The following is a 17,587-nucleotide window of genomic DNA, read 5'->3' as shown; positions in this document are numbered from 1 at the left end:
GCACTGTCTTCTGACCTTTGTTGTAGATCTTTGCTGTAGTTATATCCTTCGCACGTACTGAAGTTGAGGTGCAGCTCTACAAAGTTTGGACTTATCCAGCTGCGTCTGGCTTGGGCCTAGCTGCTGTGCTCAATCCTTCCACTGCTGCCCTTAAGGCTGAACCTGTTGTGCCCCTGTGGCAAGATGTTCTGCTCCTGGACTAGCTGGTTGGATCTATTCTCTACATTCTCCCCTGCAGGGATTGCAGCTGCAGGATTACTCCTCAGGTGTGTATGCCAGGCCTGAGCTGTGCCTGGAGGGGTCAAGGTGAAATAAGAGGAAGAGGAAGCTCTCCGCACACACTCATGGGACCTGGGCTCGGACTGGGGTCTGGGGGCTCCCGGAACTCAGCAGAAAATCCTACTCAGCGGGCGGGGTGGGGGAGGCACTGCAGAGTGGTGGGGGGCGGCCCAAGGGACTGGGAGAGGGTCCGACCCACTCTGCGCCTAGGCTGGGACTGGTCCCGCTGGCGCAGGGTAGCAGGAAGCTCTCCCGCTGGTGCATTCTTAAAAGATATGAGATTGTTTATGAACCAAATTTATTTATTTATTTAACCAAATTTATTAAGATCTTTAAAAATAAAATAATAGGTGAAGTTTGGGCTATATTGCAAGTCTAAAAGTATGGCCTTTCTAGTTTAACTAGAATTCACTAAAATTCAGTCACGGAATGAACTATATCTGAAGAATAATTTATTTTAACACTGACAAAATTTATACCATAATTATAGCTGAAGCATTTAATGGAGAAGTTTGTTTTTAAGTGATAGATATTTTCATAATTTGACTCTTTAAATTAGGCCAGATTTTGGGAGTATGAGACAAATTTGGGAAAACAATCTTTCAAAAGATTTTAGTTTTTAAAGGACATGTTATAGGGGTTCTATTATTTTTTCTTTCTTGCAATAATCTTATGTAAGTATAGAGGTGTGTGTGTTTTAATTTTGACCATGAAAAATTTTACTTTACTCTGGGCCCTGAATGTAAAACATGTAACAATATTTGGGAGAAAAGCCAAATTGCCTTGCTTTGTTTGCATAAGTGGAAGGAGAAGTGCAGGCTCTCCATCTGCAAATGAACATCAAAGGCATTTCCCAAGATGTGGGGGGTGACAAGTGTTTGGAAAGCAGTGTGAGACCTCCCGTTAGAGGCCCTGCAGCCTTCTACAGTAGCCATGGCCAAGGGCAGCGGAGGTCTCTGTGTCTTTACTGCTGAGGTTGCTGAAGCTCACAGCTCTCAGTGACATCTGTGAGTGATGGGATATACAGCACACTTTCTATGGAATTCAGCTATCCCAAAAACTTTCATAAAGTCAGAGGTTTGAGGAAAAGAAGAGAGAAGTCAACGAACCAACACCTAATACTAAGCATGCCTCATATAAGTTATTCAGTGCACACAAAATTTACTTTGCAGAATTACAGCCTTGACTGAACAGCCTCTATGTCTTTTCCATTATTAGACAGCTCATATTTTTTCTTAAAATAATATCTCCACAATCACAGATTTTATATAGATAAGGACACGATTCCTATTACTCTGAGTACTGGGCTTTTAAAACTGGAAAATTGTTATTCCAAGCAAGCTTTGTTTTTGTAGGTGCTGATGTACTAGATGATCTGAAGCTGCAAGGGGCACAGGACTCATTCTTCCCCAAGGCTACTAGAAGCTGTGAAACTCCTTGTTAGTTGGCTTCCAGTAGGGATGCAGTATACTGGGGGAGAAATGGTGGCAGGAATGAGGAAAAGATAGGCAAGAGAACAACAACAGGGTTAGGTGGTGGTCTGTCTGCCTGGTTGGCATGACGAAACCCTAAACAATAGTAAGAGCCTTTATTTATGCTTTCATAATGTTAGTAGACACCGAGTTGCCTAGCTATTAATAGCCCACAATGTCCAGGAAGTATGTTTTCCTCAAGACTGAGATAGCTTGACTGCTTTAGGCAATGAGGCCGCATCCTGCCCTCCCACATATAATCAATTTCCAGCTTTAGTGATTCCCAACATATGCCCCCCGTTTGTGTGTGTGTGTGTGTGTGTGTGTGTGTGTGTGTGTGATGGATTTTCCATTGTAGTGAGAAGCTGTATTTGGAGAAGACCTTTTAATTCTTGATGACAGTTCAAAGATTTTTGGTACTTGTATTCATCCATTTAACCCTATATTGTCCAATAGTCCACAACAGTAAAGAGTTATCAGTACAGCTGGCAATTGTCAGAAGTTTTTAGTCATTTGATCCTCTTATAGCTGAGTATATTATTATGGCACTACTTTTTACATCTTGTGGTTACACTTTTTTGTTGTATGGTTAAGACCAAGTTAAAGCGAGACCTATAAAAATACAAGTTTAACTTTTGCTGTCCAACTAGGTCAGTTAAATCTCTGTAGAATTTAACTTGCAACCACATACAACACCTCTTAGATCTACTGTCAGTCTCAGCCATCTGGATGAGTCACAGTCATTGCTTGACCAATTTACTTTTTCTTTGAAATCAAATTGGTAGGACAGTTTTAATAATTAACACATTGCATACATTCCTCCCAGTGGTTAATTGCTCTACAAGATGCAGACATGACATCCTATCTACAAACACCATTAGAACAAATCACTCTATTCATTAAGACAATGTAACTATATATCTATCCCAATCACCTTGAATACACAGATACAAAATGGACATTCATCTGTCTTCCCTTTTTTTGTTAAGTTCCATTATTTGAATATTATAGGTGTGTTAACTCAGTAAAATAATCCAAAAGAGTTCATTAGTCCCTAATAGTATTGGGTCTTCCGCTTCACTGGCAATGTCAGAAATTTCTGATCTGAGTCCCCTACAGCTCAACATAGCAGCATAGCTTTACTTCTTATATTTCATTTTTATACTTTTCTGCTGGGTGGTTAAGACCAAGGTAAAGCAGGACCTATGCAACAAGAGTTGTAGCTTTTGGGTCTGATAAGGTCAGTGAAATCCCCTCAGGATTTATCTTGAGATCCTGTACCTCAGATTGTAGAACCTTTGTCAGTGTCAGCCATGTGGATGAGTGATGGCCATTGCTTGGCCAATGTTCTTTCTGTGAAAGCGACCAATTTTTCTCTTTAAAAACTTTTATTATTGAATGATTGATTAATTATTCATTTATTTATCAAGGATTTCACTACACATGTTGGACTTGTAATGATCCTCCAGTCTCAGCCTACTCAGTTCTGGGATTACAGGTGTGCATCACCATGCCTGATTTTGGTGGCCAGGGTGTTGCATATGGAGTTCTGGGTCTGGCACAGCATGCAGTACTGGATAGCAAACCTTGGTCCTTGTGCCTGCCAGGCAGGTATTTAGACCACTGAGTTATCTCTCCAGTCCCTAATTTGCATTCTGTGAAAGCTTAAGAGATATTTTTCTCTCTAGATGACTCTTCTTAGACACATGATGCTTCATCGATCACTCCTCTGTTGTCCCATAATCTCCTTGATCAGAAAATTAGGGACTCAGCTAAATTACAGGATGTCACAACAGAGGTTCTCTTATGTTCTGAGTCCTTGTTAACCAGTAAGGCCTAAGGCCAAAATGTTGGCTATCCTTTTAGCCCATTTATCTCCTTAATTTTTGTTCTCCAAACTTTACTTAAGCATCCAGAAGAAAAGTTTAATGATGTTACCTTGTAACAGTGGTAATAAGCTTAATGTTTCCATCTATCTGAATATCAAACACCTTTGACATAAAATAGAACTGTTATTTTCTAACAACCATGGATATTCTAATATGTAAATCCCTATAGAATGTTAAAAGACAACAACAATTACATATATTTACAAGGAAATTTAGAAATCAAAACCATATACAACATAGTAGCAAGACAATATGACATTTTGTGACATACTTAAATATTTATTTTGATATAACATAACACTATTAACCAATCATTTCTATCTAATACCTAAGAATTGTTTACCTAATTATTCATTCTTAAATGGGATATACATTGCAAGTTTTTTGTTAAAGATAGAAGTCTGAATCTGAAAGTCTTATCACAATAAGCAATGTTTGTTTTACATTTTAGAATACTTGTACACTTGGGATCATGAATACAATTAAAACATCATGAGATCAATAATAATGAATTACCATACACAAGTGAATGCCTTTGTTTCTTAATTTAGTTTCATACCAAAAGCATCTTTTAAGAGAAAACTTTATTGTAATTTTTTTCTGAAAAACTTTAAACTGTCTAGTAACTTAGGAAAAAGCATGCTTTAAGTTTATACCCCAAATTGTATCATTATGGTCAAAAAATAATTGATAATTATGAACAAATAATAAAAAAAGAAAAAAGGAGAGCAGCTGTTCACAGATTGATACATAAATACATAAACAAATACACAGAACACACACAAAATCTTTACATAATCAGATATATTCTTGGCCAAATTAAATTACAGTTACTCTATTATAATTGTTAGATTTTGTTATTTGTAAATTAGCAGAGCTCTCATATCAGAAAGAAACTGAAAGTAATAAACTCATCTATAATTAATACACACATTTTGTATTTTTGTGTTTTTGTCTTAATACTAGTAAAATTAAGCTCAGTTATTTTTATGTATTTTATAACCTATTTAGACCTTAGATTTCCATTTTCTCAGTTCCTTCAGTAGGCCCAGGTTGGATCTAAACTCATCAATGCTAACTTCTTCTCCAGATCTGTCTTCATGTCACAGCTTGACAGCACAATTTGGTACCCAACTTGGTTGTTTAACTGTCTCTGGAAAAACCACAAGCTTACCCTCTGCCCCAGGTAAGTAGTGGACTGGGTCCCTTCCATTTTCCAGTATAGATATCAGTCCAAAAGACTCTTCCTAGACTCTTTTCTCTTACCTAGTGGAACTATCTTTCTGCTACAGTACTTCTATCTTTTGCAGAATATAAGTAGTTAATAGTGTATACTTCCAAGTGAAGTCTATTATGAGGTGTGAATTTTGCAGGAAAAGAGTCCCACTTTTGTTTTTGTAAATAGATTTTGATCACATAGTGAGCATGTTCAGTAATTCCTTGATCTTGAGGATTATAAGGAATCCCTGTGATAAGGGAAATATAAAAAGTTTTATAAAACTTTTGGAAGGCAGCACTTGTATATGCTGGACCATTGTCAGTCTTAAGTGTCCATGGGCAGCCAAGGGCACTACAGGATTCAAACAGTGAGCAATGACATGTTTAACTACTTTACCAGTTTGGGCAGAAGCTAAAATGAATCCTGAGGAAGTGTCCTCTGAAACATGGACCCAATGAAAAGAACCAAATTCAGAAATGTGTATGACATCCATTTGCCAGCGACAATTGGGGCATAACCCCTGTGTATTGATCCCAGTAGCAGGTGATGGTAGGTATGTTATACATGAAGAACATCATTCAACAATGTCCCAGGCCTGTTCTTGGGTCAAATGAAACTGTTTTGTGTAAGGCAGAAGTATTTTTATGAAATGTGGCATGAGACACAGAAGCCTGTTGAATAGTATCTGAGGGAGTAACAGTCACACCACCCAGAAATCTATCTATAGCAGCATTCACTCAGTGAAGGGTCCTGGAAATTGAGAATGAGAGAGTGTATGACTAAGAAAACAAGGGAGCATGATGTGGCTGTATGACAACCTGGGGGATGTGAAGTAAATGCAAAAGATAACTGACAATATAAACCCTCCAAATGGTACTACTCTTCAAGTTTCAAATTTATTTGGCTTTGGGTCATTTGGGTTTCCATAAATTTTTTGAATAATTTCCCAAAATTTGAATTGAAATTAAATTGCATCTGTGGATAAATTTGAACTAATTGTACTATATTGATTATTTATTTATGGACATTATCTATATATATATCACCTTCTCATTTGCTATACCAGTGTTTTTTACTATTGGACAGTATAGTAAATTTTTGCAAAAATATTTAATTCAAGATGTTCCTATGTATTTGATGTCTTTTGATGCTTGCATAAACATGAGAACTTTATACAATTTTCCGTTACTTCCCTATTTGACTCCATTTTCCCCTCAGATTTAATGATATGGTCATAATTGATTTCAAATTCTTGGGTGATGCAATATAAAATTCATTCCTTCATTTTAATGATGGTGTACCATTATCTCTGCTTGCCTATTGTAATGATAAATTGTCAGCTATGGTTCCTATTATGCATTCCTGTGTACAGTGTAGCTCCCCTGTAGCTGCTTTTAAAAGTTTTCACTTACCCTTTGGGAACTAGAAGTTTCATTATGACTAATACAGGTATCATTTTCTTTGTATTTATCATACTTTTAGTCTGCTAGGCACCTTAGGATGAAGGTAACATTGTATTACTTAATTTGAGAAATATTTGACAATAACTACTCCAAATATTGTTTTCTGACTATTTTTCTCTCTCCTGTCTTTTGGGGACTTAAGTTCCCCTAATGTTAGGTCATTTTATTTGATCACTACAGCTCTGTTTATTTCACTTTTAAAGTGTTTTATATTTGTTTTTATAATTTATATGTATTGATTGTCAATGTTACTGAACTTTTCTTTCTCTATGTTCAATATACTGTTAGGTCCACTCACTAAAATTTTCAATTCAGAATCGTACTTTTTACTCCTTGGATTTCAATTTTTGTAGTTTCTACTTTTTGTTGAGATTCTCTATGTCTTAATTCATTATTTTTCATCTTTTTCTTTTAACTTCTCGCAAAATTTAGAGTAACTCTTTTAAAGTCATCAAATAATAACTCCAGCATTTAGTTCATCATGCAGGCTATTTATCTTAATTAATTTTTCTCTTATATAGTTCTAATTTTCTTGCTTATTCCTAAATTAGTAAGTTTTGATTGAACATTGGTGAGGAAAGCTGGATTTCTTTAAAGGATATTGAAAATTTTGTACTGATAGGAAAGTTACTAGTGTATTCTATTGTTAATATAAGGTTTGGCTATGGTTTGGTTTGGTGATGCTATGTCTTTGTCCCTTAGTTCCAGCATATATTCATTTATTTTACTATATGAACCATATTTGAAGTAGGCAGTTCGTAGTGTCTCAAGTAAATGCTTGAATTTATTAAGGTATTTTCTTTAAGCCTGCATTTGAGCTGAATGTCTCCCATTCTGTATAACCTCACAGAGCAAAGTTTATAGCAAACAATTATGAATGTCCCATAACACTTCAATACAGTCCAGGAATAATCAGCATCATTTAAGAACCTTTGGATTTATCACATAGGTTAGAGCTAGTGGAAAACTACTCCAGGGATAAACTCAGGCAACATAGGTACTGTGCCACTTGTTTTCAAGGAACTGGTGAAGGAAGACTAGAAAGCAGTCAGAGGTAGAGTACAGACTTTAGCATCTGCAGATAATGTTCCAGAACAAGTACATTTGCTTTTTGTTTCCTCTATCTCTAATGGTGAGTATTCCGTTCTCTGATTCCTTTCATTAGGTTGAGAAAAAACTACAGGTGTATATATAAACATTTACAGAATTATGCATTTAGGAGTAGAATTATAAGGTTCTTCAAGATCTCCTAAGTGTGATAATTTTTCAGACAAATTTTATATGGAAGATTTTCCTGCTCATTTGCCATTTATCCTCTTTCCAGACCCTGAATTATTGTATTTACTCCTGGAGAAAAGTGAAGGTAGAAGTCTTAAAGACATAGGGGTAGATAAAGAGTTCATAAATAAAACCCAAATTACATAGGAAACACTTTAAAGAGTCAAGAACTGGAATCTCACCTTTTAAAAAAGGTTCTGCAATTCAAAAGAAATTACCAACATGGTAAAAAATAAGAAAAACATGAACTGGGAAAAAATTATAGCTGACTGTCCCTCTGACAAAATCCTTCTATATAGAATATACAAATAATTTTTAAAAATCAGGGCCCCCAAATTCAAAGATCCAATCCAAAAATGGACATCAGATGATCATAGACTTCTCAGATGATGAAATACAAATGTCAAATAAATATATGAAAAAATGTTCAACAGTACTGATCATTTGAAAAATTCAAATTAAAACAACAGTGAAATTATATCTCACCTCAGAAATAATGGCTATCATCAAGAAGTCAACCAACAACAAATACTGGAAAGGCTTTGGGGAAAAGCAATCCTTCTCCACTGTTGGTGGGAATGCAGACTGGTACAACCATTGTGGAAATAAGCATGGAAATTCCTCAAAAAGCCAAGATTGGAAGTCCCATTCAACCCAGTTACTTCCCCTCTGGGTATTTTTCCAGAAGAATTGAAAACACCTCAACACAGTGATATATGTGCACCCATGTTTATCGCAGCACAATTTGTCATAGTTAAATCTTGGAAACATCCCAAATGCTCATCAACTGAGGAATGGATAATTAATATGTGTTTTTTTACACAATAGAGTATTATTCAGCTATTTAAAAAAGATAGGGATGGGAAAATATCTCAGTAGTCTAAGCACCTGCCTGGAAAATACAAGGACCAGTGTCCAATCTCAAGTCTGGGAACCCTGAGCATGTAGTGTCAGCCATTGAAACCCTGGCGTGGTGGCACATTCCTGTAATCCCAGCACTTGGATGGCTGAGACAGGAGGATCACTAGGTGTCTGAGCTGCATGGTGAGACATTTTGCCAAATAAATAAGTTTAATAAATAAATAAAAGGATAAATTTGAGGCTTTTACCAGTAAATGAATGTAACTAGAGATGATAGTCTTAAGTTCATCAAATTTGCATGTGCACACTTTGTATTATATTCTTAGTGTGAGAACCTAAAAGGGAACATAAAATCTCAGGGGTACAGTAGACACTGGGAAAAAGGAATGAACCTGTTCAAAAGGAAGGAATTACTAAATTGAGGAGAAGGACAGGACAGGGAGTGGATAAAGATATATATCTATGTATGTAAGCAGGATGATTTGGACAACTGTACTGTGGATTTCTGCCTATCTATGGAAAGGGGAAGTTAATCCTTAATATCTTTGTCTTCTTTTTTAATTCTTTTTCCTTACTTTTCTTTGTTCTTACTTTCATATATATATACTTTTTCTTCCTTTTTCCAATTTTGCATTCATATATCTGGTAATATGAACAACTAATTTGAAGACAACACTATGTAATACAACAAACAGTGTGAAATTCGTATTATTTTGTTCAGTAAAATACTATGCCATTTGTATTTTTTCTATTTTAATGATACCTTGTACTCTCTTTAAAAAATTAAAAACTAAAACATTGTACATGAGATTTTCAGTAGAAACAGGAAGTTGGAGAGGTAAGAAAACAGTGCACATCAGGGACTGAGGTGGTTAAGCTTAGCTCATCAACTTAATTGGCTTGGGAGCCACATATCCCCATGAGCCTTGGGCCACATGCCCTCAAAGGCAAGTAGACTTTAAAAGTAAAATTTCAAAATGAAGCTTGGACAAACATCTTGTGTGGCAGACATGCACAAACCACAGGCTATGGTCCACAACACAGGTGTATTGTCACTTTGTTAGGCACATCAGAGTCTCTGGTAAGGGTGGCATGAGATTTGGTGCTTTGTTGGGGATCATGGGGAGCACACACACACACACACACACACACACACACACACACGCACACACAATGGTATTCTTAACTGCTACCAATAAAGATTTCAAAGCAAAATTGTGATGTGCTAACTTTCCTGGCTGGAATAAACTTTGCATTCATATTGACTTTCCACTCTAAAAACTCTTCTATTATTTATTTATTTCTATGAGATTAGAGAAGCTGAGAGTGCTCAGAACTAATGCATGTTTTCTTTCTAAAATTTTTTTCCCAGTACTCCCCCATCCCAAATATGTTCAAAGTTGAAATTTTTACATTACTCTACAAAAGAACACATAACTTTCTTTATTTAAATTTGATCCAGCTTTCTCTTTATTACCATCTAACCTATTCCCTAGGCACAGAATTAAAACAATGAAATTCCCATTAGTTTTCACATTCATTAGTGATAACATCTAAAATTCAGATTTTCCTCTAGCAGGGAAATTTTCAAGACTGTTCCCTAGAGAAAGTTTAGGAAGCCAATGAGTCCCCCATTAAAAAGACTGGCCCTTGGGAAAAGTATGAAAAGATATCCTTCCAACAATGATATTTTCACTACCCCACATGGGCTTTTACTTTTCATAAACAAAATAGCCTAAATTGAGGTCACTTACATTGGGTCATTTAAAGCCAGTCCCAGTGCTCAGCAGCATATGAAGATAGAAATGTTCTAAAGGAGACTCAGTGCTTATTTTTGTTTTGTTTATTTTTTATTTATTTTTTTTTAGAAAGGGTCTTGTTCTATAGCACAGCCTAGCCTCAAACTTGATCTCTTCCTGCTTTAGCCTGCTGAGTGCTAGAATTACAGGTGTGTGCCTCCATGACTGGCTTGGCTTTGTCTTTCTTGAGTGACAAATACTAAGTAAGTTGATTCAGGTCCTAGTCAAACTGGAGCATAAATACTAATCATATCTAAATATCTAAAGTCTAACTGGCACTCAGAAAATAATCTGCATTTGATAAATAAATGAATAAATCCACCAGAAAATGTAACTATACCTTCTAGCCTTCTTCTTGGAAGGGGGCTATGTATCCATCAACAGATAATGAATAAAGAAAATACAGTATTTACACAGAATGTAGGATTGCTATGTCATAAGCTATATACTGTGTCATTTGTAGCAAAATATGTGCATCTTAAGACCATAATGTTAAGTGAGATATATCAGACACATAAGCTTACATATCATGTATATTTCTTTTTTTATTTTTTTCTATACTCAGGATTGAACTCAGGATCCTGTACTTGCCAGGCAAGTGCTTATTTTACGGAGCTATCTCCTTGACCCCTAATCATGTATATTCTCTTACATGAAAAACTCAAAGTATAGGGCTAGCCAGATAGCTCAGTGGACTAAAGTGCCTTCTTAGGCACAGTGCAGTGACCTGGGTTTGATGCCCAGCGTCCCATATCAGCCCCACCCCCCGGGACACACTGAGACAGCAATTGAGACTGGGCGTGGTGGTGCAAGCCGGTAATCCCAGCACTTGGGAGGTTGAAAACAGGAGAATCACTGTGAGTCCGATCTACGTAGTGAGACCCTGTAAATCCTGTACCCCTTAGGCCCTGTACCAAAAACAAGACAAAATAAAAACCTCAAATTATAAATAACTGAAAAGTCAAAACAAAACATAGAGAATAGTAAGAGGTTAAGCTGTGCAAATGTAAGGGAGCAAGAGATGAAATGGAAGGGAAGAAGAGATGGAGGGAAGAGGGGATGGAGGAAAGCAAATGAAAAGCATTAAGTTATATTACATACACATACTTATTTCCTAAGATTAAACATTGTGCTCTGTGAACATGTACTAGTGAAAGTTTCTCAAAAACAATATTAAAACAATATAGATGTCTTCTACTATTATAAAGGAGCATATATATGCATTAATTTTAGACTTTGTTAAAGCAAATATGTATGCTTAATTCATAGGAAAATCATGGAGCTAAGAGAAATATAGGGCATAATTTCCAAAATGGTGTATGAAAAAATGAGAATAAAAACCAGGGAAGGGAAGGGGACCAAGACCTGGAGCGAAAGAGAAGGGGGAAGTGAAGAAACAATGAGGCTCTGTTATGCACCTGCATGAACTCCGCAGGAAGAAGGCAGTCATGGTGCATAGCACATATGTACCTATCAACCAGCGCATATAATGAAAAAATCATAAAAATAAAAGTTTGCATCCACGTGGTAAAATGAGATGCTAGCTGTAGACTCTAATAAATCAGTAGTCATAATACATGTAAAAACATTAAACTCAATTCTTAAAATAGAGATTCAGACTGGATATTTTAAATCCAGAGATGTATTATTTGAAAATGATAATGGGTTTTCAAAAGAAATTTAAGTATATGTTGTTCGTGGGGCAAGATATACTAAAGTTTGAAAATAAGGACATGCAGATAGAATTATCAGGAAAAATGTTGAAAGAAAAAAAGCTATAGATATATTATTGACAGAAAATTATAATTTAAAGAAAAGTCAGTATTATGGATGAAAAGAATCTTAATTTTATGATAAGAAGAGGAAGTTACCAGAGATGTATGAAAATCTTGAGTTTTTATGTATTTAGCACTGTTGGCTTAAAATATAACAAAGTAATTGTCTGCATAATTACAAAACCAGAGAAGTATACAATGATATTAGGAAATTTGAACATTTTTTTGCAAATAAAAATAAAGCAACCATAAAAAGCAAAAGATGTAGTAAAAATAAAAAAATATTCAAATAACATGAAAGGAAAATCCATTTACCTAAAGAATCATATCTAAAGATGCAGATAAAACTAAATATGAAGTACTTTCTAGGGCCATCAAGATAGCTCAGTGGACTAAGTGCCTGCTTAGGCAAGCACAGGGACAGGGGTTTGATCTCCAGCACCACATGCTGCTCCAGCCCCATGCCTGGGCACACTGAGCTGACCACCGAGTCCAGGCATGGTGGCACACACCTGGAATCCCAAGTCTGGGGACACTGAAAACAGTCAGATCATTACAAGTCCAAGCTGCACAGAGAGAAACTGTACCAAATACATAAATTTATTATTTTTTCTAACAGACAATGGTGACACACTCCTGTAATCCCAGTACTCGGAAGGAGGCTGAGGCAGGAGGATCACTATGGGTTCAAGGTCAGCCTGGGATACCAGTGAGACCCTGTCCCCTGTCTCAAAAAGAAAAAAAAAAAAAGAAAAGAAACAAAAAGAAAAATTTTTCAAAAATCTTTCTAAATCTCTAAGGTCTCAAAGACTATTGAATAATAAGTGTAATTCTGAATAATTTTCTTTTAGTAAGATATAATAAAAATTAGTAACAAAGAAATGACAAGCAATTATTGAATTAAATAGCAAATCAAATTTAAGATGAGAAAATGGTAGTAAAGTATAATAAAATCATATATATAAAATTTGTGAGATATTACTAAAATTATATTTGAAGGATAAATTTGTATCTTTAAGGTATATCTGAAAAGATTTAAAATTAATGAGCACAGAACAAATTTAAGAAGAATATTCATAGCATAGTAAACCTGAAGAATATATATAAGAAGAAAAGATAAAAATAAAGGTAGAAGACTCCTGACCCACCCCCAATGACTCCAGCCAGACAAAAACTTAAAAGACTCAATACAGAAATGGGCATCCAAGATGAACACACACTCCTCAGAGGAGGAAATACAAGAAACAAATAAATGCATAAAAAAATGCTCCACATTACTAGCCATTTGAGAAATGCAATTTGAAACAACACTGAGATACCATCTTACCCCAGAAAGAATCACTATCATAAAGAAATGAACCAACGACAAATGTTGGAGAGGCTGCAGGGGAAAAAGGAGCTCTTCTCCACTGCTGGTGGGAATGTAGACTGCTGCAACCATTGTGGAAATCAGTGTGAAGACTCCTCAAAATACTAGGACTGGAAATCCCATTCAATCCAGCTATCCCCCTACTGGGAATTTTCCCAAAAGAATTGAAAACATCATATCGTAGTGATATATGTGCACCTATGTTTACAGTAGCACAATTAGTGATAGCCAAATCTTGGAAACCATCAAAATGACCTTCACCTGAGGAATGGATGAAAAGATGTGGTATTTTTATACAATGGAGTATTACTCAGCTATAAAGAAAAATAAACTATAAACCTTCATATATAAGTGGATGCAACTTGAAGATATACTCATAAATGAAATAAACCAGACCCACATGTGTAAATATCATATAGTCTCTCTAGTGTAAGAACTCAAAGAAAAAATAAAAATTGAAAGATATAACACAGTTAAATGAAAAGTAGAAACTTTAGGATTAAGCAATGAAGAGAGAGAAAGGAGGAAAGTTAGGAAATATGGCAGGGACAAAGCCATACATTTATATAAATAAGATGGTTAAGGCAATGGTTCTAAGAATCTCCATCAGGTTTTTGAAAATAGCAGTTAATGGCAAGAATTCTCACCCTGACTAACTATATATGACGATATCTGTAAACTAAGCAACTACATTGAGGATAGCATTGTGTAATACTAAATTCGTGCTTGGAATAACTACAATTCTAGTCTTCTAAATGTGTACTTCTTCTAATGTCACATCAGTCATTGCTATACTCTCTTTAAAGTAAATGTTTGTAAAAAAAGGTTAATAAAAGAAAACAAAAGACAAGAAAAAATGTCATAGGATTATCCTACTACAATATTGTATATGGTTTGATTTCTAAATTTGTGTGAAAATTTTTAATTTTTTTCCACATTCTATAGGGATTTAAAGTTTAGAATATCCATGGTTGCTGGAAAATAGCAGTTCCATGTTATGTCTAAGGAGTTTGATATTCAGCCAGATAGTGAAGCTAAGCCAAATTGCCTCTGTTACAGAGTAATAATATCATTAAGCTTTGCTTCTGGATGTTTAACAACTAAAGTTTGCAGACCAAAAATTAGAGAGATAAATGGTTTACAAGGATAGCCAATATTTTGGCCCAGGCCCTTCAAGGTCAGTGAGGACTTAGGACACAAGAGAACCTGTGCCCTTACATCCTGTAACTAAGTGATGTCCAAAAACTTTCTGATCAGAGATTATGGAACCACAGAGGAAAGTGATCAGTGATGTAGAGTGTGCCTAAGGAGAGTCACTAGAGAGAAAAAATTCTCTCAGGCTTCCACAGAAACCAGTTGGTCAAGCAATGGCTGTGACTCATTCAGATGGCTGATACTGACAAAAGATCTACAAGGTGCTGTACATGGTTTCAGGCTAAATCCTAAGGAGACTTGACTGACCTTGTCAGATACAAAAATTATATTTTTAATTATACAGGTCTTGCTTTAACTTGGTCTTAACCATCCAGCAGAAAAGTATGACAACAAGCTATATAAAGTCATGCCATGTTAATATACTGAGCTATAAAAGACTCAAGTCAACAACTTCTGATAATTCCTAGTTGTGTTGATAACCCACTACTATTATGGACTACTGGACTACATTGGGTTATTTTGTTGACTTCAAGTACCTACAATATTTGAACTGGCATCAAGTATGAAAAGGTCCTTTAAAGGCTTCTCCAAATACAGCTTCTCTAACAGCAATGGAACACCCATCTCTGACAAAACAAAACAAAGGGGGATATAAGTAAAAGACCAAGCACCTGCTTAGGCAGATGCAGGGGCTGGAAGTTCGATCCTCAGGCCCACTGTGCCAGTACACTGAGGCAGCGATTGAGACTGGGCATGGTGGCACGTGCCCTGTAATCCCAACACTTGAGAGGCTGTAAACAGGAGGATCACTACAAGTCCAATCTACGCAGTGAGACCCTATAGAGCCTGTCTTAAAACAAAAAATAAATAAATAGATAAATAAATAAAGGACCATTTTGTAGTGAAAAAAATATATGTATATACAAAATAGGATAGATATATGGCTACTTTCTCTTAGTTCAATGAGAAGAAAAGTTTGTACTATTATTGTTTATACAAGATATCATGTCTGCATCTTGTCCTCTGAATAACCACTACAAGGACAACTATATGCAATGTATTAGTTATTTTTTTTCTTTTTTGCAGAACTGGGGATTGAACTCAGGCCCTTGTGCTTGCCAGGGAAGTGCATATATAACTGAGCCATCTCCCCGGCTCCTTATGTATTAATTATTGTAACTGTCCTACTAACCTGTTTTGAAACTGTTTCATTGCTATTTTATTTTCTAATTAAAATGAATAAAAAATAAAATTAGAAATTAATATAAGAGAAGGTTAAGAATAATTGAAATGGAGCAAGAAAACCAAAACAAAGGATCATTCATAGAAGTAGAGAAGAGGGCATGCCTGTATAGTAAAAAAGGATTATAATAGGAGAGTCTGTTAGGAATAAATTTATTCTAGCATATTTTGAAATGTGTATTATGTAGATAAAGTTCTGGTGAAAATATAAATGACAAAATTAATTCAGCAAGAAATTCTGGGAAGATAACTCTGAAGTCTAAGTGCCTGCCTGGCAAGCACAAGGACCCAAGTTCAATCCCTAGTACCATGTGCCTTGCCAGCCGTCAATCCCTGGCCATGCCGTGCTGGCCCAGAAACTGGATGTGGTGGCACATGCCTGTAATCCTAGCACTGGGGAGGCTGGGACAAGAGTATCACTATAAGTCCCAGCTGTGTAGTGAGGCCCTGTGTCAAATAAAAAGTGCACAAACTTGATTCTTTCCATGATTCTACTTGCAAAAGGAGTTGGACAAAAGATAATTCAAATTCAATGGTTAGGTTCAGTATTGATCTAATGGGGAAATTTGACTCAGTTCTAGTTCAGTTCACTTTGTAAACAGAATAATGAAGAAAGTTGAGTTTGTGAACTGAGGTACCACTGTAGTTTGGAAGACTAGAAAAAGCAGAGAAATTCAATTGTTTTATGAATTCTAAATGTTTCATAAATCAACTGGACTAGTGGAAGAAAACTCTTAAGTTATTCTCAATTACAAAGGCAAAAATAATGGACAGCATATTAATTATTCCAGTAATTTTTAAAAAATTAATTATGAACAAAGGAGACTCAACCTGAACTCAGAGAATGATCTTTTTAACTTTATATTCATGTTAAATATAAAGTCATATACACAAATATTGATAAAGAAAATTTAAAAAGATGTTCCATGAAAAAATATAACTAATTTCATAAACAAAATAGAGAAAAATAATAGTCAATATACTATGTATCAAAATCTTAAAAAGAATGGCCAGCAAGTTATTCAGAGCCCAAATGGTGGACAAAAAGAGATTCACCATTACAGAGAAGAAACAAACAAGTCAAAGCACAATTTTTCTTTCCAATGAACTAAGAGAAGTTAGTAGCAGAAATGACACAAATTAGCATATGTATTGAAATATTTTGAAACAATACATTAGTTAATTTAGAGAATTATTTGGATTTTCTCATTAACTCCTATTTATTTATCTTCTATGAGCTAATGATCTTAAAGTTTAAGAAATCTAAGTAACTTAATGCATTGATGCATTAAGGGTGAATTTGCTATTCCATAAAGAAATATAAAAGTTTCATAACTTTTAATAACAAAATCATACCTATAATAAACTGCAGAGCACGTCCCAAACTGATGAAAGATATCTACAAATCCTATGGCCCAAATACTTCCATTAGTGAAATGTAGGGCACATGACTCCAAGAGTCAGGATAAAGGGAAGTATGTTTGTTATTGTTACTTCTATTTGACATTTTACAAAGTATCCCAGCCATTGTAATAAGGCAGGAAAAATAAAAGATGCACTAAGCTTTTTAAGAAAAGTATGAATTATCATTAACAAGAGACAAAGAGGGGGTAAATAATTGTAAAAGGTGTTTCATGATCATAGAATGCAAAAGTAAACATCACAAACATGTTAGTTATTTGAAAATGCATCTGTAAACCTGTCTTATCTTTTTTTTTAAATTTTATTTATTTATTTATTTGAGAGAGAGAGAGAGAGAGAGAGAGAGAGAGAGAGAGAGAGAGAG

This window comes from Octodon degus, unplaced genomic scaffold, assembly GCF_000260255.1.
Source record: "Octodon degus isolate 3935 unplaced genomic scaffold, OctDeg1.0 scaffold00028, whole genome shotgun sequence".
NCBI lineage: Eukaryota > Metazoa > Chordata > Mammalia > Rodentia > Octodontidae > Octodon > Octodon degus.
The sequence above is the reverse complement of the archived record's forward strand: the minus strand, read 5'-3'. Positions refer to the sequence as shown.